The 25,165-nt window shown below is 48.9% G+C and overlaps 1 long non-coding RNA gene across 1 annotated transcript; it reads left to right on the top strand.

Moving 5' to 3' along the window:
• The first annotated feature begins 11,869 nt into the window (after positions 1-11,869).
• On the top strand, positions 11,870-23,900 carry LOC138243401 (uncharacterized). Its single transcript, XR_011192111.1, has 5 exons — positions 11,870-11,933; positions 21,602-22,650; positions 23,020-23,075; positions 23,469-23,632; positions 23,761-23,900. It is a non-coding gene; the product is annotated as an uncharacterized lncRNA (long non-coding RNA).
• The last annotated feature ends 1,265 nt before the right edge of the window (positions 23,901-25,165 follow it).

The following is a 25,165-nucleotide window of genomic DNA, read 5'->3' as shown; positions in this document are numbered from 1 at the left end:
AGACTCTCACTGGACACACTGGACACACTCGCCTGTCCAGACTCTTACTGGACACACTGTACACACTCACCTGTCCAGACTCTCACTGGACACACTGGACACACTCACCTGTCCAGACTCTCACTGGACACACTCACCTGTCCAGACTCTCACTGGACACACTGGACACACTCACCTGTCCAGACTCTCACTGGACACACTGTAGAGACTCACCTGTCCAGACTCTTACTGGACACACTGGACACACTCGCCTGTCCAGACTTTTACTGGACACACTGGACACACTCGCCTGTCCAGACTCTCACTGGACACACTGGACACACTCACCTGTCCAGACTCTCACTGGACACATTGTAGAGACTCACCTGTCCAGACTCTCACTGGACACACTGTACACACTCACCTGTCCAGACTCTTACTGGACACACTGTAGAGACACACTCATCTGTCCAGACTCTCACTGGACACACTGTACACACTCACCTGTCCACACTCTCACTGGACACACTGTACACACTCACCTGTCCACACTCTCACTGGACACACTGTAGAGACTGCCCAAGGCCCCTAGTCTCGACACGACTGGGCTGGGCTGTGTGGTTAGAGCTGTCTCAGAGATGGGCTGTCTGGCGTCTTCACAGGTCACACCGGTCAGGCCGAACCCGGACTGGCAGCGGGAGAGGTCCCGGCCCAAGTCCCGGTGCTTTTCCGTAAGTCTGACCCGGTCGCCTTCCGCGAGACTGGACCGGCCGCCCTGTGGTGGGCCCGGTGCCCCACATCTACCCTACAGCTCCCCACACTGACCCCTAAACTCCCGATACCCCACAGCTCCCCACACTGACCCCTAAACTCCCGATACCCTACAGCTCCCCACACTGACCCCTAAACTCCCGATACCCTACAGCTCCCCACACTGACCCCTAAACTCCCGATACCCTACAGCTCCCCACTCTGACCCCTAAACTCCCGATACCCTACAGCTCCCCACACTGACCCCTAAACTCCCGATACCCTACAGCTCCACACTGACCCCTAAACTCCCGATACCCTACAGCTCCCCACACTGACCCCCACAGTCCTGATGGCCGAGAGGTCTCTGCTTGCTGTAGTGGTTGAGTGAGCTCTGTGGACCTGACCTCTGTCTTGTGTCCTCGTTTCCAGCGTCTCCTAGTGGTCCGGCATTTCAGCAGGCCTGAAGGTGAGATCTGGGGAGGAGACAGAGCACCCCCTAACACCCCTGAGCTGGGTTACAGGGTAAGACAGCTTCTTACTGTTGGACACACCTGTCCACACTCTTACTGGACACACTGGACACACTCGCCTGTCCAGACTCTTACTGGACACACTGTAGAGACACACCCACCTGTCCAGACTCTTACTGGACACACTGTACACACTCACCTGTCCAGACTCTCACTGGACACACTGGACACACTCACCTGTCCAGACTCTCACTGGACACACTGTCCACACTCACCTGTCCACACTCTCACTGGACACACTGTCCACACTCACCTGTCCACACTCTCACTGTCCACACTCACCTGTCCAGGCGTAGTCTCATCCCCCCTGCGTTGTGTCTCCCCCTCTCCCCGCTGGACAGAATCCCGAGGTGTCTTCGTGTCTCCCCGAGCTCGTCCAGAAGCTGGAGAGGGCGGCCGAGCTGCATCTGGAGCTCCCAGAGTCGCCCGGCTCGTCCCGCTCGGGCTCGCCCGGCTCGTTCCGCTCGGTGTCCCCCCCGTCCTCGCCCGAGAGCTCCCTCCGCCCCCCGCCCCCGGCCCCCCCCTCCGGCCCCCTCAGGCCCCTGCCCGCCCCGCCCCGCCGCCCCCCCTTCCTCGCCGCCATGCCCCTCGAGCCCCCCCTGCTGCCCGGGGCGGTGCCCCTGCCCCTGCCCCCACCCGTCCTGCCCCCCATCGCCCGCCCGGCCCCGCCAGGCCCCGCCTGGGGCTCCCCGGTGCGGAGGGCAAGGAGAGAGGCGGAGATGTCTGACGAGGCAAGTGGGGCAGAGTCTGTCCGTCTGTCCTTCTGTCCGTCTGTCTGTCCGTCCATCTGTCTGTCTGTCTGTCTGTCCGTCTGTCCATCTGTCTGTCTGTCCATCTGTCCATCTGTCCGTCTGTCCGTCTGTCCGTCTGTCTGTCTGTCTGTCCGTCTGTCCGTCTGTCCGTCTGTCTGTCTGTCTGTCTGTCCATCCGTCTGTCTGTCTGTCTGTCTGTCCTTCTGTCCATCTGTCCTGCTGTCCTTTTCTCTGTCCATCTTTCCTTCTGTCCATCTGTCCCTTTCACTGTCCTTCTGTCTTTCTGTTCTTTTCTCTGTCCATCTGTCCTTCTGACTTTCTGTTCTTTTCTCTGTCCATCTGTCCGTCTGTCTTTCTGTCAGTCTGTCCTTCTATCCTTCTATCTTTCTATCCATCTGTCCTTCTGTCCTTTTCTCTGTCCATCTTTCCTTCTGTCCATCTGTCCCTTTCACTGTCCTTCTGTCTTTCTGTTCTTTTCTCTTTCCATCTGTCCTTCTGACTTTCTGTTCTTTTCTCTGTCCATCTGTCCTTCTGTCCATCTGTCTTTCTGTCCGTCTGTCCGTCTATCCTTCTATCTTTCTATCCATCTGTCCTTCTGTCCTTTTCTCTGTCCATCTTTCCTTCTGTCCATCTGTCCCTTTCACTGTCCTTCTGTCTTTCTGTTCTTTTCTCTTTCCATCTGTCCTTCTGACTTTCTGTTCTTTTCTCTGTCCATCTGTCTGTCCGTCCATCTGTCTGTCTGTCCATCTGTCCCTCTGTCCTTCTGTCCTTTTCTCTGTCCATCTTTCCTTCTGTCCATCTGTCCCTTTCACTGTCCTTCTGTCTTTCTGTTCTTTTCTCTGTCCATCTGTCCTTCTGACTTTCTGTTCTTTTCTCTGTCCATCTGTCCTTCAGTCCATCTGTCTTTCTGTCCTTTTCTCTCTTTCTGTCCATCAGTCCATCTGTCCTTTTCTCTGTCTTTTTGTCCGTCTGTACTTCTCTCTTTCTGTCTTTCTGTCCTTCTGTCTGAGTCTCTGTGTTTGTCCCTCTCTCCCTGTCTCTCTCCCTGTGTCTCTCCGTGTGTCTCCCTGCTCTCTGTCTGTCCTGCGTTGTCCCAGCTGGGCCTGTCTCCACGGCTCTCTGCCTTCAGCTCTGTTCGCCGATGTCCCGCCAGCCCGTCTCTCTCTCAGCCTGTCTCTTGACTTGCAGGAGGAAGAGGAGGTGGAGACAGCTCCTCCGGCAGGAGAGAGGAAGGAGGTCAGTGCTGGTCCCACCCTGCCCCCTGTCCTGTCTGTGGTGGAGTTTCGCCGTCTTGTCTGTCCCTGGGTCTCAGTGTCTCTCTCTCTTTCAGCCCTGTCTGTCAGTGTCTCTCTCTCGGCCTGCTGTCTGTCTGTCCCTGCCTCTCTGTCTCTCTCTCTTTCAGCCCTGTCTGTCAGTGTCTCTCTCGGCCTGCTGTCTGCCTGTCCCTGCCTCTCTGTCTCTCTCTCTTTCAGCCCTGTCTGTCAGTGTCTCTCTCGGCCTGCTGTCTGCCTGTCCCTGCCTCTCTGTCTCTCTCTCTTTCAGCCCTGTCTGTCAGTGTCTCTCTCCTCCTCCTCTCTGTCCTCAGTGTGTCTCTCTCCTCCTCCTCTCTGTCCTGTGGTGTCCAGGCAGTGTGTCTCTCTCCTCCTCCTCCTCTCTGTCCTGTGGTGTCCAGGCAGTGTGTCTCTCTCCTCCTCCTCCTCTCTGTCCTGTGGTGTCCAGTGGGTCGGTATTAGTGGGCTACACCCAGGCTCACTCCCTGCGAGTGTGATCTCAGCAGAGTCTCTGTACTCTTGGGACACTTGACTCACCTGTCTCTGTCTTTCTCTCCCTGTGCTGTCCCTCTCCTGCCCCCTCTCTCCCTCCTCGGACTCCAGCTGGAGGAGGTCCAATCACCACCTCCTGTGAGACAGAAGAAAAAGAAGGTGGGTGATGCTCTGATCCTCTCTTTACTCCTGTCCAGTGTCCAGTGTCTGTATGAACCCTTCTCTCTCTCTCAGTGCAGTGTTCATGTCCTGGAGTGTCCAGTCGGTGTGTCTGTATGAACCCCTCTCTCTCTCAGTGCAGTGTTCATGTCCTGGAGTGTCCAGTCAGTGTGTCTGTATGAACCCCTCTCTCTCTCAGTGCAGTGTTCATGTCCTGGAGTGTCCAGTCAGTGTGTCTGTATGAACCCCTCTCTCTCTCAGTGCAGTGTTCATGTCCTGGAGTGTCCAGTCAGTGTGTCTGTATGAACTCCTCTCTCTCTCTCTCTCAGTGCAGTGTTCATGTACTGGAGTGTCCAGTCAGTGTGTCTGTATGAACCCCTCTCTCTCTCTCAGTGCAGTGTTCATGTCCTGGAGTGTCCAGTCAGTGTGTGTGTATGAACCCCTCTTTCTCTCAGTGCAGTGTTCATGTACTGGAGTGTCCAGTCAGTGTGTCTGTGTGAACCCCTCTCTCTCTCTCTCAGTGTAGTGTTCATGTACTGGAGTGTCCAGTCAGTGTGTCTGTGTGAACCCCTCTCTCTCTCAGTGCAGTGTTCATGTCCTGGAGTGTCCAGTCAGTGTGTCTGTGTGAACCCCTCTCTCTCTCTCTCTCTCAGTGCAGTGTTCATGTACTGGAGTGTCCAGTCAGTGTGTGTGTATGAACCCCTCTCTCTCTCAGTGCAGTGTTCATGTACTGGAGTGTCCAGTCAGTGTGTCTGTATGAACCCCTCTCTCTCTCAGTGCAGTGTTCATGTACTGGAGTGTCCAGTCAGTCAGTGTGTCTGTGTGAACCCCTCTCTCTCAGTGCAGTGTTCATGTACTGGAGTGTCCAGTCAGTGTGTCTGTATGAACCCCTCTCTCTCTCAGTGCAGTGTTCATGTCCTGGAGTGTCCAGTCAGTGTGTCTGTATGAACCCCTCTCTCTCTCAGTGCAGTGTTCATGTCCTGGAGTGTCCAGTCAGTGTGTCTGTATGAACCCCTCTCTCTCTCAGTGCAGTGTTCATGTCCTGGAGTGTCCAGTCAGTGTGTCTGTATGAACCCCTCTCTCTCTCTCTCAGTGCAGTGTTCATGTACTGGAGTGTCCAGTCAGTGTGTCTGTATGAACCCCTCTCTCTCTCTCAGTGCAGTGTTCATGTCCTGGAGTGTCCAGTCAGTGTGTGTGTATGAACCCCTCTTTCTCTCAGTGCAGTGTTCATGTACTGGAGTGTCCAGTCAGTGTGTCTGTGTGAACCCCTCTCTCTCTCTCTCAGTGCAGTGTTCATGTACTGGAGTGTCCAGTCAGTGTGTCTGTGTGAACCCCTCTCTCTCTCAGTGCAGTGTTCATGTCCTGGAGTGTCCAGTCAGTGTGTCTGTGTGAACCCCTCTCTCTCTCTCTCTCTCTCAGTGCAGTGTTCATGTACTGGAGTGTCCAGTCAGTGTGTGTGTATGAACCCCTCTCTCTCTCAGTGCAGTGTTCATGTACTGGAGTGTCCAGTCAGTGTGTCTGTATGAACCCCTCTCTCTCTCAGTGCAGTGTTCATGTACTGGAGTGTCCAGTCAGTCAGTGTGTCTGTGTGAACCCCTCTCTCTCAGTGCAGTGTTCATGTACTGGAGTGTCCAGTCAGTGTGTCTGTATGAACCCCTCTCTCTCTCAGTGCAGTGTTCATGTACTGGAGTGTCCAGTCAGTGTGTCTGTATGAACCCCTCTCTCTCTCTCTCAGTGCAGTGTTCATGTCCTGGAGTGTCCAGTCAGTGTGTCTGTATGAACCCCTCTCTCTCTCTCAGTGGAGTGTTCATGTCCTGGAGTGTCCAGTCAGTGTGTCTGTATGAACCCCTCTCTCTCTCTCAGTGCAGTGTTCATGTACTGGAGTGTCCAGTCAGTGTGTCTGTATGAACCCCTCTCTCTCTCAGTGCAGTGTTCATGTACTGGAGTGTCCAGTCAGTGTGTCTGTGTGAACCCCTCTCTCTCTCTGTGCAGTGTTAATGTACTGGAGTGTCCAGTCAGTGTGTCTGTATGAACCCCTCTCTCTCTCAGTGCAGTGTTCATGTCCTGGAGTGTCCAGTCAGTGTGTCTGTATGAACCCCTCTCTCTCTCAGTGCAGTGTTCATGTACTGGAGTGTCCAGTCATGTGTCTGTATGAACCCCTCTCTCTCTCAGTGCAGTGTTCATGTCCTGGAGTGTCCAGTCCGACTCTTAACGTGACTCTCCTGTCTCTGCTTCAGAAGCGCTGGTGCGCCCTTCTTAACTCCCTGAGCTGCGTGTCGGTGGAGCCAGAAGACCAGGACGAGCCGATGGAGGTGGCGACCGTAGCTCAGGAGAGGAAGAGCGAGGGAGAGGAGGAGCCGGCTGCCGGGAAGGACAAGAGGAGGAAGAGGAGGTGCAGGTGAGCAGACAGGGGGGCGCCGCCTGGTCGTGTCTGTGATTCAAGGAGGAGTCTCCTCTTGCTGTTTGATGTCATGGTGACGTCTGTGTCTGTGTCCCTCACACCTGCAATAACAATATTCTTTCCAGGTTCCTTTCCTGGTTCTGTGCCGGCTAAGATCTGGACTGGACTGGACTGGACTGGACTGGACTGGACTGGACTGGACTGGAGCTGAGGGACACCAGACGGGACTGGACAGGAGCCTAGGGACACCAGACTGGACTGGACCGGAGCTGAGAGACACCAGACTGGACTGGACTGGAGCTGAGGGACCCCAGACTGTGCTGGACCGAAGCTGAGGGACCCCAGTCTGGACTGAAGCTGAGGGACACCAGACTGTGCTGGACCGAAGCTGAGGGACCCCAGTCTGTGCTGGACCGAAGCTGAGGGACCCCAGTCTGGACCGAAGCTGAGGGACACCAGACTGTGCTGGACCGAAGCTGAGGGACCCCAGTCTGTGCTGGACCGAAGCTGAGGGACCCCAGACTGGACTGGACTGGAGCTGAGGGACACCAGACTGGACTGGACTGGAGCTGAGGGGCCCCAGACTGCACTAGACTGGAGCTGAGAGGCCCCAGACTGGACTGGACCAAAGCTGAGGGGCCTCAGGCTGTGCTGTACCGAAGCTGAGGGACCCCAGACTGTGCTGGACCGAAGCTTAGGGACCCCAGTCTGGACCGAAGCTGAGGGACCCCAGTCTGTGCTGGACCGAAGCTGAGGGACCCCAGACTGGACCGAAGCTGAGGGACCCCAGTCTGTGCTGGACCGATGCTGAGGGACCCCAGTCTGGACTGAAGCTGAGGGACCCCAGACTGCACTGGACTGAAGCTGAGGGGTCCCAGACTGGACTGATGACCTTTTGTTAAGCATCAATAAATTTTTTTAAAAAAATATCTGTTTAGCTTTTGGTTTTTTCCCTCCCCCCCCCTAAGATTGCTGCTGGGAGAGGTGTGAGTGGGGCCAGCAGGGGGCGCTCTCACCCTGCGGTCTGTGTGGGTCCTGATGCCCCAGTATAGTGAGGGGGGACACTGGACTGTAAACAGGCGCCGTCAAACCGAGGTCCTGACTCTCTGTGCTCATTAACAATCCCGGGGTGTTTCTGGAGAAGAGTAGGGTCTGGACAGATGAGTGTGTCCTGGCCTGATTCCCCCCATGGTCTTTACCCATCATGGCCTCCTTATCACCCCCCTCTCTGAACTGGCTCCATCCCTCTGCTCTCCTCCCCACTGAGAGCTGCTGTGTGCTGAGCGGACTGGAGCATCATCCAGGTGGGGGCTGCACACTGGGGGGGCTGGAGGGGATCCCCCTGACCTGGGAAGAGCTCTGAGTGGAGGGTCCAGACTTATTAATTATTATTATTATTCGTGCTGCACTGGGCTCCTGTCCTGGCAGTGAGAGGGGGACTCTGTGATCAGGACAGATACTTATGACTGTATAATAATACATGATAGAAATGGAACACAGGGTAGCGCTGTAGTCTCTTCGAAACGTTTTGAACTGTCAGAAGAAGTTTTCACAACCCGGACTCGTGAAGGTACAGGTCTTCTCCCATCGTCCGGAGCAAGGTGAGAGGCCACCCCCTCGGGGCGCAGTATCCCCGATGCACCACCCAAAACGACACACACTTCTGTGACGATTGGAAGACCCCGGTTCGACCAGCCCCTGCGGTGGAGGAAACGACCCGCTGGAGAGAACACGCAGACTCCACACAGAAGGGTCACCTCGGCATTTATTCCAACAGCAAAACAACACCAGAGAGAAATGGTCTCCGAAAGAGAAGCGTACACCGGGAAAAACACGACAGGGTCATTACAAATGGGAATAGGAGTTCTTTTTTTCTTTTTTTTCCGGACGTCAGTTGTATCGTGTCCTGGTGATTTCTCCCGTTTCGAACGGAGTTTAATGTCGCGTTTCTACTTTATTAGAGAGAGGCACTGAACTTTGGGGAACGTGACATCCACCCAGTATTACTAGTAGGTTGATAAATATAAATGTTCTTTTTCCCCCTGTATTATACCTCGCGAAATATAACGATGGCCAACTCCTTAAGTCGAAATTTAAACCCTTTTCACGCTACAAGACTCCGGACGTTTCCTTTTTTGTCCTCTTTGGCCTCCAAAATAAAAAAAAACTGGGATCCATCGTGGCGTTGCCAAATTAAAACGTCAACCACTTTTCGGGCTTTCGGAACTGTTTGTGTGGAGTCTGCATGTTCTCCCTGTGTTCTCCGGGTCCAAAGACAGGCTTTTGGGCTAATTGGCTTCTGGGAAAACTGGCCCTGGTGTGTGTGTGTCCTGTGATGGACTGCTGTCCTGTCCAGGGTGTGTGAGTGAGTCTGTGTGTGTCATGTGATGGACTGGTGGCCTGTCCAGGGTGTGTGAGTGTGTGTGTCTGTGTGTCCTGTGAGGGACTGGTGTCCTATCCAGGTTGTGTGTGTGTGTGTCCTGTGAGGGACTGGTGTCCTGTCCAGGGTGTGTGAGTGTGTGTGTGTCCTGTGATGGACTGGTGTCCTGTCCAGGATGTGTGAGTGTGTGTGTGTCCTGTGATGGACTGGTGTCCTGTCCAGGGTGTGTGAGTGTGTATGTCTGTGTGTCCTGTGATGGACAGATGGTACCCAGCCTGGACACCCATTAGACACTGTCTTCCTCAGAAGACTCTCACGGAGGGCACACTGTCCCTAACCCGGGTCCAGAAGAAACTACAGTGATCTATAATTCCTGCGCCTCGGAAGGGGTTATGACGTCTATGTCCGGCGCCCGCGCCCGCGGACCGGCGGTTCGGCGTCGCGCTCCGCAGCTCGAGCTTCGGTGCGAGGCAGGGCGGGAGGGAGTCGATGTGGCCTCGGCGCCATCTTTGCTGGTGAGTCAATTGTGACCGTTGCGGTACAATAAACCATCAATAAACCTTTTCCTACTCCGACCAGTATTTCTGTCGCGGCCCACGTCCCCTACAATCGACAAACTATAAAAAAACAGTAGCCCTTCGCAACATTACACGCCATTTTTTTTTATTTTAAACGTCCGTTAGATACGCAGGTGGCTCGATACCTGTCTTAACCTCGCCGGCGTCTTTATACCTGCAAGTGAATTTTATTTGGGGTCCCTCAGAATTGTGACAGAAATGTCAGTGAACCACAATAAAAAACGAAACTTTTTTTTTAAAGGCGATGAATGGATTTTAAGAGTAACCGTGTAGCGACTGACGTAAGGAAAAAAAAGTTGTCTTTCCCTACGAAGACGTTTTAGTACAGGACTTTCTTTAAATATCAGTTGTGCATAGCGTTTTACAAAAAGTTGATGATGATCTTGGAGATAATTGCAAAGGAAAATTGAGATAACTACCAAAACATTACGTGTGAAACGACAGGACAGAACTTTGAACCCACAAAGAAACAAAGGTATGAAATATTGCCTCGTCATGGGGGGTTGATAATTGTAATAAGTGTTCCTAATTTTCGTAAAGAAATGTATATTATGGGAGTCACACGTGAGATTTAGTGTATATACGTTTCATATTGTGCATATATACGGGGTTAAAAAGTGGAATGAGTATGATTATAAACTTGTGTGTCCTATAATCAGATAATTTTTGAACAAGCTTTGATTAGACAGTTGAAAAACAACATCAGATCCTTTTTTTAAATATATTCTCACGTCTGAATATCAGCTTCTCCCCTCTGACCAACATTTCAGGGCTCCCAGATGTAGATCCCAAATTGAAACAAATATTCATTTTTAACCCTTATTAAAACAGTTAATAGAAGTGAGTGACCAGGGTAAATAAAGGTGGGTCAGTGTAAACTGTTTATTCTGGACCAGACTTCGTCATGTGTGATATGTCATGACTTCTTATATTAAGTTTTATCTTTATATTTAGTTCTACATGTGTAATAGATGCGATGTGTGTCCATAAAAAGGTTTCTCCAGGGGAAAATCAAGTTGGTTTTAAAACCGTGTTTCCTTTGTAGGGTACGTTTGCATTCCAAGTGTGGGGTTTTTGCCTTTTTATCATATTTTGGATGTGAATCCGTGGTATTTTTGCTGAGACAAGTTGCCTTTCTTATACGCGGAGGGATCTGCTTGTGAGATGTCCGCCCGGTCCATTTCTGAGCTCAGTATAAGGTGTAGAAAGCATGACTGTCATCATAACCCGCCTCTCACCCAGGTGTGGAATAATGTTGTGACTATTGCTTCAGCAATAACATGCTGATTGCATGTTTCTAGATGGGTATAACAGAGATCTCAACTACTGAGGGGCTGAGCTATATAATTGCTAACACTTATATAGCGCTTTTCTGGACACTCCACTCAATGCGCTGCACAGGGAATGGGGTATCCCTCTACCGCCACCAATGTACAGCCCCCACCTGGATGATGCGACGGGACCCCCCCTGGTCACTCCTCCTCGCTGTGCAGGGGGGGTCCCAGCCTCCTCGTCCTCTGGCCAGGAGCCCTCAGCCAAGAGGGTTCAGCCAGATCATCACTCCATGATCCTTTCAGTATGCTAAATTCCTGGTGTTGTTTTTTTTCTCCCCAGAAATCTGACTGTCCGCCCCACCTCTGCGCTAAGTGGACGATGAAGTCAGGTTCCAGTGTGCCTGGTGTTTACAGGTAATACTTCAGACTGGTCGGCCTCACCTCAGGGTGTCTGGGCGTTTGATATTATACAGTTGCAATGCTGAGGCCTGTGACTGTGATGCTGTAAGGCTACAGGAGTCTCTCTGGAGATCCTGAGTGATTTCCGGCGTTCGTGCGGAAACACAGCCCCACCCTCCCGCAGTGTCCAGTCCGCAGAATTTCCTGGAGACGTGGTCTCGCCGATGGGCGACCCCGCCAGCAAGAGACTAGCTGAGGCACAATGTTCTGTACGGTTCAGTTAATTAGACGCGCACAGATGTTGAGCTCATCGTCCTTTTAATTGTGCCATCTATGCTAACTGTAGCAGAGATCGAACTATCAAGGTGACAGATCAATAATTTTAAATTAAATAGATGCATGATATTGCTAGCGCTGATGCAAGAGGCAAGTCAGAGGAACTGAACACAGAATGGATAGGAGTCGCAGTGAGTGAGAGAGGAATGAGCTAAATTATTTTTAATTTAAAAATAATTAAAACAATGAAGAACAGGAGACACAGTGAGAGAGAGGAGATCACAGGAAATACCTCAGTAACAAACATACTAACACACAGGACAGGAGACACAGCGAGAGAGAGAGGAGATCACAGAGAATCCCTCAGTAACAAACACACAGGACAGGAGACACAGCGAGAGAGAGGAGATCACAGAGAATCCCTCAGTAACAAACACACAGGACAGGAGACACAGCGAGAGAGAGGAGATCACAGGAAATACCTCAGTTTTAAGTGCAGACAACCGGACAGGAGACAGAGTGAGGAAGAGTAAATGAAACACAGTAGGAGATGGAGAGAAGGGAGGCGACAGTTGAACTCGCTGGCTGAGTTAATTGACGCTGCTGTTTCTTTGGCAGATGAAGTCGGGGTCCAGAGTTTCGCTGACGTGGCAGAACCGTCCCAGCTCGGTGTCCTCCCATTCCTGCAGGTCAGTGCCCCTTCAGTCAGACCCTGTGTTCGGGGAGACACACAGGGAAGTCGCACACTGTGACAAAAGGCTCCAGAGACATCGCCGAACCACAGAATAGCTCCAGAGCATTTGTGCACCTTTTGGAATTCTTCACGTATAGTGAAAGGTGAAAATAAAACCAAGAATGGGTGACGCGTCTTTACACAGAGGCGGGTGGGGAACAAGCTGCCCAGCCTTGTTGTTGATGCCGATACCCTGGCTTCTCTCCAGATACAGGAGGATGAAATCATGGGTCCAATTAATCACTAACTACCAGACAGGCTTGAAAAACCGAATGGCGTTCTCTCGTTTTTAACCTTTCTTCAATTCTTAGAAAACCTGCACGCAGAAAAAAAATAATTTGCATTTTTTTACTACTTCCAACGGTCAAGTCTGTGGGTATTTAAATCTGACTAGAATGTGTATTGTTCAAAATCTCTTGTTCACTATCAGTGTTGTTGTTTTTAGTGTCATTCTCATTACTCCTGTGGGTTTTATACTGTGGTAAAGAGTTAAAAAAGTCCTCACTTTGTGCTGCTCTCGGTTTGTTGACGGTGGCGTACTCCACATCACTGTTGGGTAGTGTGATGTCTGTAGAGAACAGGATACGGGTCAATACTTATGTTAACTTATACTATACAGGATAAGACTTACATTAACACCATACTGAACAACAGGGCTCACTGTTCACACGCGTATTGACACTGTTCAGACGACAGGACTCACTGTTCACGCTTGTATTCACACTGGACACAACAGCAGGACTCACTATTATTACAAATGTTCACACTTGTGTTAAAACTGGACAGAGCAGCAAGAAGTTATCATGATGTTTTATTTCTGCTAGTTTAATAGATAGAAGTAAAAGATCCTCACTTTGTGCGGCTCGGGGTTTGTTGACTATGGAGTATTCAACAGCAGTATCTGTCTGTGTTAATTCTGCAAAGAATAAAACACATGTTCTCACCCGTTAATACTGTGCAGAGCAAGAGTTTACACTGTACAGAACCGGACTCAGTGTTCACACTCGTATTGACACTGTACAGAACCGGACTCACTGTTCACACTCGTATTGACACTGTACTGAACAACAGGACTCACTGTTCACACTCATATTGACACTGTACTAAACAACAGGACTCGCTGTTCACACTCGTATTGACACTATACTGAACAACAGGACTCACCGTTCACACTTATTGATACTTTTTTGATCAACAAGACTCAGTGTTCACACTCATGTCGACACTTATCACACTCGTATTGACACTGTACTGAGCAACAGGACTCATTGTTCACACTCGTATTGACACTATACTGAACAACAGGACTAACCGTTCACACTTATTGATACTTTTTTGATCAACGGGACTCACTGTTCACACTCGTGTCGACACTGTTCACACTCGTATTGACACTGTACTGACCAACAGGACTCACTGTTCACACTCGTATTGACACTGTACGGAACAACAGGACTCGTGTTGACACCGTTCACACTCGAATCGACGCTGCTCACACTCGTGTCGACACTTGACACTCGTATCCAGTAAGCCTTTGCTACCATTATCAAACACAGAAATCGTTATAATTTAATTTTAAAAACATGGCTAAGCATGGGTTTAAAGTATATTCAAGAGTGCAGGTGCATTCAAAGAAATAGAGTTTCCCAAGCCCTCAGAAAGAATTACCATTTCCAAAGATGTCTAGTCTCAAGCATTAACATCCAAAGTACCTGTCTTAGCTGGGGCAGGAAGTTTGCCAAGCCACCTGAAAGAATTACCATTTCAAAAGATGTCTGTTGTAAGCCAGGTTCAATCATTACCATCCAAAGTATCGGTCTTCCCATGGGGCAAGAGGGTTTCCTGTGTGTCTAGGATGTGTACTTCCCTTAAATAAAGGATGAATATGGGTACCATAGGTATTAAATCTCTCAAAGCTCAGAGTTAAACTAAAAAACCCTTGGTGAGTGTGTTATAACATGGATGGGTATTTATAGTCCAGTGCCTCCTATTTTACTAGAGATTCTGTTTGGGATTCAGAACTCGGGATCAAAATACTCTGAACCAAATAACTGAACCAATTTCTGTGTGTGATAATGTCCTTGAATTCTGACAACATCACACTAAATTACATGATATAAAACAGCTAATGTTTCTAGAGATAAAGTTTCTGGGATGCTTCTAATTACTTTGCATTACCAGGGACAGTTTAATTCACCTTGTACATGTTGTAACAGAAGAAATAAGGTTCTTGATCCCGAGATGAAGTGAAACAGATGAGTTTATTGCATGCAAGGAACAATAAAGCCGAAGTCTTGTTTCCCGCAAGAAACAACAAAACCGAAGTATTGTTCAATGTACTGTTACAAACTTTTGGGTTATATAGTGTTTTCTTCTCCGTTTCTGACGTCACTCGGTCTGATGGTAAAGAGGGGGGTTCATGGTATTTGGCCAGTTTACGATGTTCTGGGCAAATGGTCAGTTTAACATTACACCCAGGGGGGTTCCTAGTTTAACATTACACCCAGGGGGGTTCCTAGCTTGCATCTGCAATCCTTATCAGTTAACCCCCTTTCCTGCCATAAACCCCAGCTTGTGACTTAGAAGTCTAAACCCCCTACAGAAAGGATTAAATTCAAACCCCCGTCTTCACATCTTTCTTCATTCCCCCCTTATAAAATATGGCATACGTCAGTGTAGCCTATTTTTATACATACAATGTCAGGGCAGATCTTTCCTTTCTTGGCGAACAGGTATGTATTGCCATGTCATTGTACGTTCCACGGTTATAGCAAGATGTGATACATGTTTTTGTGAATGTGATGATTACAATTATACATATAAACAATACTACTCCTACAGATAAACACTATAAAAAGGTTCCACCCCAGGCCCCAAACACAGACTTTACCCAAGGCCCAATTCCCCAATTTTCAGTATAATAGTCCTGATATTTCTGTCCCTCATTGTAAATGTGTTGGGCCAGATCTGAGATGTGCTCAGAATTATCAGGAATATATGTGCAGCATTCAGTGCCAATTACTGCACAAGTTCCTCCTTGGGCCGCCAGTACATAATCTAAAGCTAGTCGGGCCTGCATGGCCACTGTTCTGAGGGCTACCATCTCATCATTAACAGCCTTCAGACTAGATGAGGTAGACTTTGCTAATTCTTCTAAAGTCGAGGCCATTTGAATTAACTCTCGACTCAGAAAGTTCATGCCGGCTTGTGGAAATATTATACCTAAATAATATTCCCAATCAGCCAATTTTCTTTGTGGTCTGTGGTTAGGTCCGAAGGGGCTGTGGATTTGAACATGGATATGAGGAACCACATATCCTAAATAACATGAGCCAGACCACTGGGCTGGCAACCATGGGTAGGCTCGTTTTCCACAAATGAAAGATGTTCCGTTTGGCGCTCCCCATGCCTCTGAAAATAAGAAGCTTATACCGAATTGTGGGGTGTGCCGATCCCATCCTGGAATTTGGAAGGTAGAGGTGGATATATTTGCAGCGATGGTAAGGTTGCACCAATTAGTGTGCTGAAAACATACGTTTCCCCTCACGTTCCTTATTGAGAGTCAGGTATGGTGGTGTATGGCTTCTGTTATATTTAGGAGCATAAGAGCCTGTGAAACTCGTGGGCTCTAAGCCTCGCTCCTGTAGATATGTAATGTTTTGCAGGTTAAAGTCGTGTTATGGCAACCCCCATAGTTTGTCATATTAAAATCTCCTAAATTATCCCTCCAAATGATCATGCCTATGACTTCCTCGCGACGCCAAGTAATGGCTCCCATAGGAAGTCCTCCCTGTACATATTTGGGTAATGCGGCACACACCCAGCAGGCACTTTGGTTGGTTTTCTTAGCTGTCAGATAGGAGAGGCCTAAAAAGGAATTAATTCCATGTTCTCCTTTGTGGGAGAGATGATCATTAATTCCTGCGGAACATAGTCCTACAGCAACAATTATTGTTATAAACAGAAATTATTTCATTCTGAGTCTGTAAATGGGGATGAGGCTCATCGGCAGTGTGGCGCGTGGATCCAGCGATCTTTTCCTTCCACTCGAACCGCAGACTCGGTTGTCAACAGGATCTGGTAGGGTCCGTCCCACCTGGGCTGGAGAACCTGTGAAGGAAATTTCCTGATCCACACCCACTCTCCTGGGATGAGGTTGTGCCCTCCTTCAGGTGGTGGTCCCCACGCCTCCAGGACCTGCTCGCGGGCTCCTTGGGTGGCCTCTGTCAGCTACTTGCAATAATACAAAGGAATGGTTGATCCATCTGAGGAAACCCCAGTCTCAGCACCTGTAAGAGAACTTGTTTCAAATTATTACAGGTGGCTTTTGCTGCGGGAACCAAGGCAATCTTGTCCTTGTACTGCACTCCCCCCTTAAGCAGATCTGTTAAGAGTTGTGCTCACCCTGTAAAAAACATTGCACCCAGGCCCTGTTAAAATTTCACAATGCTAGACACAAAAGGGCCTTATCATAACTGCTTCTATTAGACACTCTAAAGCTGAAGCAACTCAGACTTGTGGGTTTCCTTGTCAGGGGAAGCACTCAGAATACCATCAACATACTGAGTGATCACAGCCAGTTGAAGCCACGTGATACCCTGTTCTGCATAGTCATTCTTTGTAATGCATAATATTCCAACCCAATAGATCTGGAATAAAACCACCCATTAAAATCTGGTACTCGGCAAGTAAAACTTGCTGTCCCAATACTCCTGTGGCCTCCTGCCATCTTCCCCTATACATTGCTCTATAGTACACTGTTGAACAGAGGAGTGAAACAAGCATGACAGTAGTGCTCCAGTATCCCCTAACAGAGAAACCATCACTCCATTAACAGTACATTTTTAACCACTGGACTGGGACAGACTTAGGGAGGCTACAAGGGATTTACAGGATCTAATCGTTAGGTAAACAGATTTTCTCACAAGACGTTATTCTCCCCAGTCTCGATTCTAAACCTACAGCGTTTCAGCATGTCTGGTTTCGAGACATTCGAATAAAACCAAATTGTTTCCATTATTGCAACTAATTGTATAAAAATACAAAAACTGTTTAACTACTTTTACGTCCACCTGTACTGTACTTATACGTTTCAGACGCTCTTATATTTTCCAATCTCCTTAAGTTGATTTTCGTCAAGTCTCTTTAGTTACGTCTCTAGCCAGTCCCGCTGGCTAAACACACTCACACCGTCATTTAGTATACCAAAACTCACAGTTACACACATACATGCCGGCACACAAATTCATAAAACACACATACACATCGAGAATATATTTTTCTCTTCGTAATACAATGTGCTGTATTCTTGTTTTACTTCTACATGAATCCTTTTAATTCCTGAAGCGCACTCCAGGTTCGCTGCATTTCTAATTTCGGGTGCGGTACTTTAGCCCACCGGTCAATATCTTACGGTTTTGGATTTGATCGTATGGGGGAAATCAGGGAAGGTAGGTGCGATTGCAGACCCCCTCGACGGGGTGCGAGACAGTGTTAGAGTGGCGCTGTCATCAACGGCGCCAGCCCCTGCTACATCAAGTCCTTTCCCACTTCGAGTGAGAGTACAGATCTGCGGGCACCCTCCCTCTAACAGGGGAGACCCTGATCCGTCTTTATCACACTCATACCAAGTGTTATCCCAATCAGACCCCCCTTCTCCATATGGCCACTGAGGGAATTGATCCCGATTATTTTCGTTTCCTGCCTGTTTGTTCCCCTGTGGGAGAGCAGGATATAACTTAGTCGCTGGCTGCAGCACATTAACCAGTGCAGCGTGACCAGGAGTTAATTCCTAATTCGTTTCTCATTCTCCTGTACTGCCTCTTTTAGCTTTTTTTTTCCTATACTCTTTCGTAGCGAGTAAAGTATATCTTCTTCCGGGTTTTATTTTCCCCGTAAACACACTTTTAAGTCACATCCCAATTTCTTTTTTTTTTTCGTCATGTATCTGCCACTACTGGTGCCGGCCGTGCACCAGGGTGGGAGCTACATGCTTGTGCTTTTGCCAATCAATACTCATATATGCTTTCTTTACAGGCGTCTTCGCCCCAAATTCCCTCTGACAAACTCAGCTTTTTCCATATTTTTCTCCTTCTTTTCCGTCAACTTACACTTTTCCGATATTTAAACGGACCCTTCCACCACTTTCTCAAACCATCAGTTAGCGCACATGTTCGGTCTCTTTAAGATTTACTTTTGTCGTGGGTGAGGTAACAGCTCATTCAGTAGGGGGATGCTTTCACTTGAAAAACCTGTGCATTCCTGCACTCATTCAGCCAAGGGCGTCTGTTACCTCAGGATCTAAATGCCTCTCCGAGACTTTAGAGAGGACTTACACCGCACTGTTCACAGGTAAGAAACGAGACCTCGAAAACCCCCTTTCTTGATCAGTAATTCACCATCCCCAGAACGCCAGCATCGCTGCTTTTGCCCCGGGGTGGATTTACGCACTGAGCTCAATCAGGGCGATTCTCGGGTCCCCCAAATCCTGCCACTTAATGCCCCGCTCCCCACTATGAGGTGCGCCCATGCCAGTGTCGCGCGTGTGTATATGTATTTCACAAACAAGGAAAACACCAAAAACATACATACATATATCTCCTCCACTCCTGCTTCCTTTAAAACAAAAAAAAACCACGCCACGCCAATCTGTGCACGATCAAGGCGTAGCTAATCTCAGGACCCCGGGCGTAATTAAAGCCCACACCAATCCTGGATTATACGTGCATTTAATGCACCACTCAGCTCCAGAACCCCGGGCGCAATTAAGGCCCACACCGATCCCGAGCCACAGAACTCCGGGTGCAATTAAGACCCACACCAGTTCTGACCTTCAGAACTCCGGGTGCAACTAAGACCCACACCAGTCCTGAACTACGTGCATTTAATGCACCACTTGCTCTAGAACCCCGGGCGCAATTAAGGCCCACACCGATTCAGAGCCTCAGAACTCCGGGTGCAATTAAGACCCAAACCAGTTCTGAGCTTCAGAACTCCGGGTGCAATTAAGACCCACACCAGTCCTGACTTCACGGTAAGGGTCCAAAACCCGTTCAAAACTCCACGCGCAATTAAGGCATACACCAGCTTCGAACGCCTGTACACAATACCGCGGAACCCCTGCCAGACCAAATTCTGGGCTTACAGCAAACAACCCATTACATACACCGGTGCCTTCCCCGGGCCAGAGGAATTCAGAAACTCACGTTTACTCCGTCATCTCGGGCGATTCTCGCAGGGAGCAGAGATTTCCCAATCGGTCAGAGAGAGTCGGGACTTTTAAATAAAAGAGGAGTCCTTACCTCTTAGTTATGTGCGCGCTGACCGTCTCTCCTGCCGATGGGAAGTTCTGCGCCTTCTGGAGCATCCGCCGACTACGCCAAATTTGTTGTAACAGAAGAAATAAGGTTCTTGATCCCGAGATGAAGTGAAACAGATGAGTTTATTGCATGCAAGGAACAATAAAGCCGAAGTCTTGTTTCCCGCAAGAAACAACAAAACCGAAGTATTGTTCAATGTACTGTTACAAACTTTTGGGTTATATAGTGTTTTCTTCTCCGTTTCTGACGTCACTCGGTCTGATGGTAAAGAGGGGGGTTCATGGTATTTGGCCAGTTTACGATGTTCTGGGCAAATGGTCAGTTTAACATTACACCCAGGGGGGTTCCTAGTTTAACATTACACCCAGGGGGGTTCCTAGCTTGCATCTGCAATCCTTATCAGTTAACCCCCTTTCCTGCCATAAACCCCAGCTTGTGACTTAGAAGTCTAAACCCCCTACAGAAAGGATTAAATTCAAACCCCCGTCTTCACATCTTTCTTCATACAGTACTGAAAGACCAAAATGCTTTTTTTAAAAGTTATTTAACATTTTTTAGAACTTTGTCTACTATGGCAACATGATGAGCTTAGCCACTTATCTTAGGATAAAGATAGGATAAAGGTTTATCTTTTGCACCTACCTGCCCCCCAGGGAAGGCCAATGCTTTCTACGTTGATGGTTCCCTACAGTAGACTGTACCTTATCTTCAAAGGTAATGTATATTGACCCAAATCAGTTTTGGAATCCAATCTACTGACGAGATGGAGCACATCATTGTTTCAGGATTTTAGCATCATATGTTTAGTATATTTAGTCCCTAATGCTGAAAGAAATGATCATAGAACATTTGGACACTTTGTGGGCATGAAATACAAAGAAAATCATGTTCTATGGTACAAGATAAATACAAAACTTAAGCTTTTATTTTAATAAGATTTGTTGTTAAAGCATAAGCAATGATTTATTACATTAATATATGTGAAAATAACATTTTAGCATCATACGTTTAGTATATTTAGTCCCTAATGCTGAAAGAAATGATCATTTGTTTAACACGCACGGGTCTGTCTCAAAGGATGCAGTGCTCCTGAAGGCTCTCAAACCCTGCATTTCAGATGCCTAGCTGTATCCCCCACATGTGGCACCTCAGAATGACTTCTAACCTTACCTGTGGTGTCTTCAGTCCCTATTGCTCAATGCATGGTGTACGTCCTACATACATGTGTCTTGAGAATGAGGAATGGGCCCCTGAGACAGTCATTTGCCTGTTTCACAAATGATCGTATTTTACTAGAGATTCTGTTTGGGATTCAGATGTGCATTCGGATTTATTGGTACATGCCCAGGGCAGTAAGCAGTCTGAGGATTTATTTCCAGACAGCATAGAGCAGTGAAGCAGTGAAGTAGTGCATAAAGCATAAGCAATCATTTATTACATTAATATATGTGAAAATAACATTTTAGCATCATACGTTTAGTATATTTAGTCCCTAATGCCAAGGACTCCAGCAGTCTTACAACCACTGCCCTGTTTGCCTCGCCAGACACGATCTCTATTCTGTTGTAATCCACGATGTTCTTCAGGTGATTTATCATGTCCTTCCTCGCCTGTTGAGAAGCCATCCTGATCTTTTCTGCCGTGGCGTGCTTCATACACGCCCTCTTCAAGTGAGCAGGAAGCTGATCAAAAGTATTCAGGCACATCTTGCACACCAGGGGAATCCTCGTGGGTTTCCTTTGAAAATAAATAATACCATCTGTGTATAGAAACAAGCTAAGACTGATTTCTTAAATTATCCTTAATTTTCTCTCTCATAGTTTGAGCATAATGATTTTATTGTATTTATATAAGAATTGCTCATTGCTCCAAAATAAATAATGGTTTCATAAAAAAGTGAACACTTACTTGGTCTCAGTCACAGACTTTCCATTAGAAGCCATTGTGGAGTTCAGCAACTGCAGGTCCTAGAAGTGGGGAAGGAATTTTAAAAGAGAAATTGAATTACAAAACAGAAGGAATGGCTGAGGGATCACTGAAATATATATATATACAAATTCCAAAGACTGAGTCCATATCTCCTTTAGGTGAGGACAGACTGGATCAAACAAAAACAACATTTGAAGTGAATTGCAAATGTATTGAGTTGTGATGCAACTGTAACTTGAACCTAACATGACTGGGGCGTGCATTTTTGAAATTGCATTTTCACAGCTGAAATACAAAATGAAGCTGATCGCAGTCCAAACTCAAGGTATTGTTGTAAAACTAAATATTCAACATGTTTCTACCTGTCCCTTTTCAGCTCACTCAGAAGTCCACAGCCTGCAGCCTGGTGCCTCTCTGTCTCTCCCCCTCCACACTGCTGGTCCAGTGGAGGTGCTGTTTGATCCTGCAGGATCTGTCCAGTCTTGTATAGTCTTACTGAGCAACACAGGGCTCCCTGGCCCCAGGTACGAACAGTGAGTGTCAGTGCAGAACAGCTCTCTGACACTCTGCTCCCTCACTCCAGCTGATCAGGGCAACTACACAGTGAGGGACCTTAAGGGAAGCAGTATCAGCACTGTGATCGTCACTGTGGGCGGTGAGCAGGTCTACAGTAGGGTCACTAGAGGGCTCTATATTCTTGACAGAGTGTGTTCTTCTATCATCCTCTGTCCTGATTGTCTTTCAGCTCACAGAGACACTGTCACCCTGCAGCCTGAAGCCTCTCTGTCTGTCCCTCTGTTCACTGGAGAGCCAGTGGGGGTGCTGTTTGATCCTGCAGGAGGTGGAAACTGGACCTCAGTGTGTTCTGTCCAGAACAGCACAGCCAGCTGTGTCCCCCAGTACAGTTTTTTTATTTTTGATGATTAGCCATATGTTGATTATAATATTGTACATAATGTATAATTTGAACTCGATATTTTTCAGGAGAGAATGATTGTATATTTTCAGAATAAATTTTGAAACCAAATTATTGTCCCTCGATCTCTGTCTCTCTCTCGTCCTGCTGTCTGTCTGTCCCTGCCTCTCTGTCTCTCTCTTTCAGCCCCGTCTGTCAGTCTGTCTGTCCCTCGATCTCTGTCTCTCTCTCTCCTTCCTCTCTCTCTCTCGGTTTGTTTGTCCCTCAATCTCAATCTTTCTCTTTGCCTGCTGTCTTTCTGTGCCTTCATCTTTGTCTCTCTCTCTCCTTCCTTTCTGTCTGTCTCTCTGTCTGTCCTGCGTTGTCCCAGCTGGGCCTGTCTCCCCGGCTCTCTGCCTTCAGCTCTGTTCGCCGATGTCCCACCAGCCCGTCTCTCTCTCAGCCTGTCTCTTGACTTGCAGGAGGAAGAGGAGGTGGAGACAGCTCCTTTGGCAGGAGAGAGGAAGGAGGTCAGTGCTGGTCCCACCCTGCCTCCTGTCCTGTCTGTGGTGGAGTTTGGCCGTCTTGTCTGTCCCTGGGTCTCAGTGTTTCTCTCTTTCAGCCCTGTCTGTCAGTGTCTCTCTCCTCCTCCTCTCTGTCCTCAGTGTGTCTCTCTCCTCCTCCTCTCTGTCCTGTGGTGTCCAGGCAGTGTGTCTCTCTCCTCCTCCTCCTCTCTGTCCTGTGGTGTCCAGTGGGTCAGTATTAGTGGGCTACACCCAGGCTCACTCACTGCGAGTGTGATCTCAGCAGAGTCTCTGTGCTCTTGGGACACTTGACTCACCTGTCTCTCTCTTTCTCTCCCTGTGCTGTCCCTCTCCTGCCCCCTCTCTCCCTCCAAGGACTCCAGCTGGAGGAGGTCCAATCACCACCTCCTGTGAGACAGAAGAAAAAGAAGGTGGGTAATGCTCTGATCCTCTCTTTACTCCTGTCCAGTGTCCAGTCAGTGTGTCTGTATGAACCCCTCTCTCTCTCAGTGCAGTGTTCATGTACTGGAGTGTCCAGTCAGCGTGTCTGTATGAACCCCTCTCTCTCTCTCAGTGCAGTGTTCATGTATTGGAGTGTCCAGTCAGTGTGTCTGTATGAACCCCTCTCTCTCTCAGTGCAGTGTTCATGTACTGGAGTGTCCAGTCAGTGTGTCTGTATGAACCCCTCTCTCTCTCAGTGCAGTGTTCATGTACTGGAGTGTCCAGTCATGTGTCTGTATGAACCCCTCTCTCTCTCAGTGCAGTGTTCATGTCCTGGAGTGTCCAGTCCGACTCTTAACGTGACTCTCCTGTCTCTGCTTCAGAAGCGCTGGTGCATCTTTTTGAAGTCCCTGAGCTGCATGTCGGTGGAGACAGAAGATCAGGACGAGCCAATGGAAGTGGCGGAGACCGTTGCTCAGGAGAGGAAGAGCGAGGGAGAAGAGGAGCAGGCTGCCGGGAAGGACAAGAAGAGGAAGAGGAGGGGCAGGTGAGCAGACAGGGGGGTGCCGCCCGGTCATGTCTGTGATTCAAGGAGGAGTCTCCTCTTGCTGTTTGATGTCATGGTGACGTCTGTGTCTATGTCCCTCACACCTGCAATAACAATATTCTTTCCAGGTTCCTTTCCTGGTTCTGTGCCTGCTAAGATCTGGACTGGACTGGACTGGACCTAAGCTGAGGGTCCCCAGACTGGACTTAATCTGTATTGTAATTTTTGTTCTTTTGTTAAGCATCATTAAAATGGTTTTAAAAAAAAATCTGTTTAGCTTTTGTTTTTTTCCCTCCCCCCCCACCGAAACGAATGAACAGAGTCTGTCCTTCTCTTTCATCCCGGAGAGTTTGTGGTTGACGGATTAAGGTCGAGAGCCCTCGTCGTCGGCGAGCCACCAGTTGGCGAGAATATAGCAGGGGGGGCATCGTGTCCAATACTACTTGAAACGAGACAGATTTCAAGCCACCTCCGTCTGAAGAGCAGGAAGTCGACCACGAAGTCCAGGGTGTCCTAGGAAGCTCTTTAGCCATCGTTTGCCCAGCAGCCATCTCACCCTGCAGCTCCCAGCTGGCAGCCCCCCCCCCCACTGGAGCCCAGCAGGTGGGAGCCTGGTCAGTACCTGGAGGGGAGACTCCTGGGAAAAACTGAGGTTGCTGCTGGGAGAGGTGTGAGTGGGGCCAGCAGGGGGCGCTCACCCTGCGGTCTGTGTGGGTCCTGATGCCCCAGTATAGTGACGGGGGACACTGGACTGTAAACAGGCGCCGTCCTTCGGATGAGACGTCAAACCGAGGTCCTGACTCTCTGTGCTCATTAACAATACCGGGGTGTCTCTGGAGAAGAGTAGGGGTGTTACCCCAGTGTCCTGGCCTGATTCCCCCCATGGTCTTGACCCATCATGGCCTCCTAATCACCCCCCCTCTCTGAACTGGCTCCATCCCTCTGCTCTCCTCCCCACTGAGAGCTGCTGTGTGCTGAGCGGACTGGAGCATCATCCAGGTGGGGGCTGCACACTGGGGGGGCTGGAGGGGATCCCCCTGACCTGGGAAGAGCCATGAGTGGAGGGTCCAGACTTATTAATTATTATTATTATTATTCGTGCTGCACTGGGCTTCAGTCCTGGCAGTGAGAGGGGGACTCTGTGATCAGTACAGATACTTATGACTGTATAATAATACACGATAGAAATGGAAACAGGGTAGCGCTGTAGTCTCTTCGAAACGTTTTGAACTGCCAGAAGACGTTTTCACAACCCGGACTCGTGAAGGTACAGGTCTTCTTCCATCGTCCGTAGTAAGGTGAGAGGCCACACCCTCGGGGCGCAGTATCCACGATGCACCCCCCACCACCCAAAACGACACACACTTCTGTGACGATTGGGAGACCCCGGTTCGACCAGCCCCTGCGGTGGAGGAAACGACCCGCTGGAGAGAACACGCAGACTCCACACAGAAGGGTCACCTCGGCATTTATTCCAACAGCAAAACAACACCAGAGAGAAACGGTCTCCGAAAGAGATGCGTACACCGGGAA

This window comes from Lepisosteus oculatus, chromosome 14 (genome assembly GCF_040954835.1).
Source record: "Lepisosteus oculatus isolate fLepOcu1 chromosome 14, fLepOcu1.hap2, whole genome shotgun sequence".
Taxonomy (NCBI): Eukaryota; Metazoa; Chordata; class Actinopteri; order Semionotiformes; family Lepisosteidae; genus Lepisosteus; species Lepisosteus oculatus.
This window is presented reverse-complemented; position numbering and strand designations above follow the sequence as displayed.